Source organism: Berghia stephanieae, chromosome 6 (genome assembly GCF_034508935.2).
Source record: "Berghia stephanieae isolate SIO BIC M18660-M18661 chromosome 6, UCSD_Bste_1.3, whole genome shotgun sequence".
Lineage (NCBI taxonomy): Eukaryota > Metazoa > Mollusca > Gastropoda > Nudibranchia > Aeolidiidae > Berghia > Berghia stephanieae.
Window position 1 is genome coordinate 12,229,510 of NC_088365.1, and position 5,725 is coordinate 12,235,234.

At 36.5% G+C, this 5,725-nt stretch overlaps 1 long non-coding RNA gene across 1 annotated transcript; it reads right to left on the reverse strand.

The window, feature by feature from the left end:
* Positions 1-345: 345 nt before the first annotated feature.
* Positions 346-4,787, reverse strand: LOC144974486 (uncharacterized). Its single transcript, XR_013645751.1, has 3 exons — positions 4,586-4,787; positions 3,876-4,029; positions 346-2,843 (listed from the first exon to the last, which is right to left on the reverse strand). It is a non-coding gene; the product is annotated as an uncharacterized LOC144974486 (long non-coding RNA).
* Positions 4,788-5,725: the final 938 nt, after the last annotated feature.

Below are 5,725 nucleotides of genomic sequence, written 5' to 3' on the forward strand. Positions count from 1 at the left end.
CATTATAGGCCTCTAAAATGTTTAATTGGAAATGACAATTCATTAAATTATATTTGCAAAAGGTCAGGATGTGTCTAATGATCAGGAGTGCTTTGGGACTAATAATATATTAAATAACTATGAATAGCTATGTTATATTTGCATTAGATTTGGCCTGGACTGACGGGCCGGTAGATTTTCCTCCTTTTTGACAAATTTTCATTATCATCACTGGGGGAACTGTGCTTGTGTCAGGATGAAACATTTAGATAATCTCAAAATAAGTACACTGATAGCGTGTTCTTCCTTTTTCGTGGGTACTTTAATTGTAATTCTAGAACTTTTTACTAGATCCCATTTTCTTCCTTTTTACTGGCGCTGATATGATCTTACATTTGTTGCAAGCACCGCGAAACCCTTTCATGAACGAATTATGGGTTTTTAGGAATTTTAATCGCAACTTTTTGCAAATTTTGCTGGGTTTTTTAGCTTGCAAAATTTGGGATTTTTTTTTGCAAAAAACCGCCATGTCAGATATAGGGCTGGTGGTAGGGACTCAGTGACTAATAGGGCTGGGCTGGTGGTATGGACTCACTGGCTAGCACGTCAGTGGGAGGGACTCAGTGGCTAACAGGGCTAGAGGTAGGACTCAGTGGCTTACACTAACAGGGCTAGTGGTAGGACTTAGTGGCTAACACAGACTAGGAGTCCTGTATTCTCTATGGTGGCTAACAGTGCAGGGCTAGTGGTATGGATTCAGTGGCTAACAGTAACAGGACTGGTGATAAGGAATCAGTGGCGAGTGGTATTGGTTGGTATGGACTCAAAGGCCAATAGGGCTGGTGGTGAGGACTCAGTAGCCAATAGGGCTAGAGGTAGGGACTCAGTGGCTAACAGTAGTGGTTTGAACCCAGTGACTCACAGGACTGGTGGTAGGGACTCAATGACTAATAGCGCTGGTGGTAGGGACTCAGTGTGTAATAGTAATAGGCCTGATGATAGGTACTCAAGTATGTAATAGCACTGGAGATCAGAACTAAGCAGTCAACCTATATGTCACAACTGGCAGTGAATACATTTTATTATGAAAAAAAAAAAATTATCTCACGTTGGAACGCACTACAGTCCGCTTAAAACAAACCCTCATCTGAGCTAGGAAATATTTCACCTTAAAGGAGAACCTGTAGTCAAAAATCCATTTTTTATCGCAGTGCCAATATTGGTATTCCCCTGTTATTTCATGTGGTAGGAGGTCTAATTTGATGATTAACACACATACACACCAAAAAAAAAAGAAAAAAGCTAAAAACAAATGTGTGGCTATGTGGTCTTATGGTATGACAGACGCTTTCGGATTGGAAGGTCCTGGGTTCGAATCTCGCTCGGCGCATAGTTGAGTCCTTGGAAAAGGCTCTTTACTCACATTCTCTCAACATACTCAGGAGTACCTGGCTGTTAACAGTAATTGTGTCTGTCCAAAAAAATTGTAATATCGCTTAACAAGCGTTGCTGTTGACCAGGGCCCCCTTGTAAAGCACTTTGAGCACATTTAGTGGATATTGCTCTATATAAAAAGCTCAATATATTTAAATGTCTTCAATGACACAGACAATATAGGCTAAAATGAGACCAACCCCACCCACCCCACAAAAAAAAAAAATTCCGACACTGATGCACCGAAAACCAACGAAATCTTCCAAATTTACACACAATGTTCCCTACAAGAGCTACATCACGATGGAAAGGCTTAGCAAGTCTTGAAAAATATATTTAAAGAATTGTTTTTCGATTACGATTGAAAATTTGGCATGGAATGACAAGAAAAAATCCAATTTAAAAATTCATAAAACTACTAAATTTTAGTTTAGCCCAAAACCAAATCCATCATGATGCAATACCCATCATACGAAAGATTCTGACCAAATTTGGTATACAATCTGATGGGAAACAATCAGCTATGAATGTCAGAAAATCGAAAATGATATTTTGAGAAAAAAAAATGTCTTTATTAATTTGATAAACAAGCTAATTTTGCAGACAACGTCCATCAAAATTTCAAAGTATAATCAATATGGAACAAGAGAATAGTCAAATTTTGTAAATTGATCAATTTCTGAAAAAAAAAAATTGTCTAGAAAGAAATGCTGTACAATATTTTTTTTATTTCGGCTGAAATTGTGGTGCGGATCGACAGGAAAAAAATTAATTTTTAAAATTCAAAAAACGTCTAAATTTTAATTTACCCCAAAATGTTTCCATCATGATGCAAAACACATCATAAAAAAGATTCTGAATAAATTTGAAAATAATCTAAAGGAAAATGACATATATTCTTAGAAAATCAGAAAATGACACAAAACGGAAATTTGAGAAAACACTTATTTGACATAAGCTGATCCATAAAATTTTCAAAATAATGACTATCATAGGACAAGAAAACATGAAAATTGTGTAGATTGATCTGTCTAAAAAATGTATAAATGATTCGCTAACCCATTCCCTAAGAAAATAAATGCTGAAAAATTTAAACACTATTGTGGTCAAATATGATTTATATCTTACGAATTCATCACTGTAATCACAAAAACTAATATGATATGACGCACTACCCTCATGTTTTTATTGTTTAAAATGCTGCTTGTAAGATAAGTATCTAATCAATTTGAACTACAAAATCAAATCTATTTGAGACAAAAAAAAAAACCCAGGTAAATGGCGAAAATAGATTTAGCTCCAAATCAAACGCAATTTGCTTTCGCAAACTCCCAGAAAATTATTTTTCTTTCGGCTCAATACAGGAAAATTCAACACCACTTGTTTGCAACCACTTTGTCTGATGTTCCACAAAGACGGTTGATCTTGCTCTGGTTTGAAAAATGGAAATAGAAAAGAGGCATTTCGTTAGCAATTTTTGGAAAGGTCTATATAATCAAAATCATTGTCATAAATTGAATTTGTCAAAGACATACCAATTTATTTTAAATGGCCATCATTTTCACCATCACCAACACAGTTGAAATTTTATTGGCTTTACCATACAGGACAAAACTCTTGACAACAAACTATCATTTAGATTAACGAGCATTTATACTTGAGCATGCAAATCTCGAAATCACGGAAATCTCAAACTTGGTACAATTCCCAGTTTTAATCCCTTTATTTCGTTCATATAGTGGACACTCCCTTGCGATCTGTTGAATTTTTTCCCCCACTAATTGATTGTGTTGAACTGACAGAGAAAAGGAAATTGCAGTCTCACTATCGACTCTCTACAGAGTTCATAATAATGGGGAGTTATCATTATAATTATAATACAAATTTTATCAAGACCACCCACATTTACCTCCCTCAAATCCTGTGTAAAATACTCAAATTGGAAAACTCAAAAACACGGAAATCTCGAACAAACCGGCATGGTCCCGACTTGTTCGAAATTCCCATGCTCGAGCGTACTGTATTGATCACCAATAACAGAGATGCCAACCTAGCCTTTTGAAAACCCATATTTTCAAGACCAAAACCTGTATTTTAGGACAAAAACCTGTATTTACTGCACCGTGCAGAAATCGATATCAACCCGAAAAGGTCGAATCGGACTTCGTTAACTTGTACTCGAAAAAGGGCAGTGAATTACTCATAGTTAATAGCAGTAGGCTGGGCAAGATTCGCAAAATTCAGTATCGATAATGAAAGCTCTTCTGCATGAAAACACTTTTCATGTTGTGATCGTAATTAAGTGGATTTTTCACTTCAACCAAATCCCGTATTTTTCATGATAAAACCGTATGCCCGTACTTCGGAAGAAAAACCATACAGAACACGGGAAACCTGTACTGGTTGGCATCTCTGCAATAAAAATGTAAGGCGCTATATGAAGATTTCAAAACATTACTAACCAGTTTCAAAAAGTGCATGCAGATACTCTGCTCTGCTGGCACAGATGATGGTTTGCTGATTAATAAGATTGCCACAACACATCTTGAGCCAGCTATCTTTCTTGATTGTCAGGACACCAGTACCGTCAACTGGACTCTTTCACTTTCATGTTAGCTGTCAATGAAAAAAAAAAAAAAATTAAATTCACTGCAGTGAAAATGGCACATACCAATGTCATTGTTTAAGTTAATAATAATAATAACAATAATAATAATAATAAATAAATAAATAAATAAATTTGTTTAAAAAGTAATGGTTAAAATGATATCGTTTTTCATTACAGTACTGTATATCTTATATCATTGTCATTATCATCATCATGAGGCATCTCAATTTCACTCCAAAGTTCTAAAAATTGTGTCACCGCTTCCACTGCTGCTGAAAACTGCCCAGTTGTTACAGTCACAATTACAATGCACACAGTTACACAGTATTAGAAGTACAATCAACGAAGGATTAATCCATAAAGATCACATTGGAATGCAGAACACATGGCACACGTGACAGTCGGCAAGGCGTGTTGTTATTACAATACAATTACATTCTCATTCATTCATCTATCTCCTCATACTCATATCGCCATCGGCATTGCTCGATATACACTTCACTGTCCTGAGTCCGAGCCTTGTTAAAAACAAAAACACAAAAAGAAGAAAAGTCAAATTCTTACCTCTACAGAATCCTGACGAATAAAAATGGTATCAGTCTCAGTCTGCAATTGGTTAACTGCATTTTTGCAATTGTTGATAAGATGAAAAAGTGCTTGGAAATCAAGAGTCACAATCATTGACAATCGAACAAAACAATCATGGCTTCGCGACTTCGCGGTTGGCGCCACGGTCGACCGGATGTGACCTTTGACACGACCGGGGGTCACAAGACCCAAGGATAAGCCCGGCGGAGAATAAGAAAAAAAGGTTATTTTCCGCCCGGCGGAAAATACTCACTCCCTTTCCTCAAATCCTTTTAATTGTAAATCTAGAATCTTGTCACTCTATCCAATTTTCGTCCTTTCTACTGGCACTGATATGACCTAAATGTACTGCAAGCGCCGCAAAACCCTTAAAAACAAAAAACAAACAAACAAATGCTTAGCCTATTCCTGCATTTTTTTTTGTGTGTGTGTTTTGGTGGAGGGGGGGGGGGGCGCTAGTTCCTACAATATTCTTGTGAGTGAAGAAATCCTTAGTCTTGGGTGGGGTTCCTGACCTCCCATAGTGGACAGAGTGGCACTTACTGTGTCTGCTATCCCCTCATGGTCATATCCTCGTTTAGCACACCAAATAATTATATAATAATAATAATACTATCTTAAGGATTATGTGTTGGATGCAAAAGTAAAGATACAGAAATAAAGTAAAAGCAAGCCTGACATTGTGTGTAGAGTGCTAATATAAGAAACACAATAGAATGTTTTAAAAGATCTAGTGCAATATTTTAAAAGTGTACTCAAATTGCGTTTATAAAGGAGCCACAAGCCAACAGGAACACTTACTAGGTAAGACGAGGCATGATGCCTGTACTCACTGTGTAAGAAATTATTACAATGATTGTTGATTTTTGACAGGAAACAGATGCCACCTAGTTACCGGTCATGTACTCATTTTACACAGAGCGTGGTGAGAGAATGCCTCAACTTTGTTTCACCCACAGCATGATTCAAACCAAAGACTCACCAGTCCTAATGTGAGGGTCATGCCACCTGGCCACAAAACTACAGAACATTATCACAACTGATAGTGTACCATGCAATTTCAGCAGAGGCAGATTCACAAAATTTTTTTTTTTTAATTAAACATTACCTTTATGT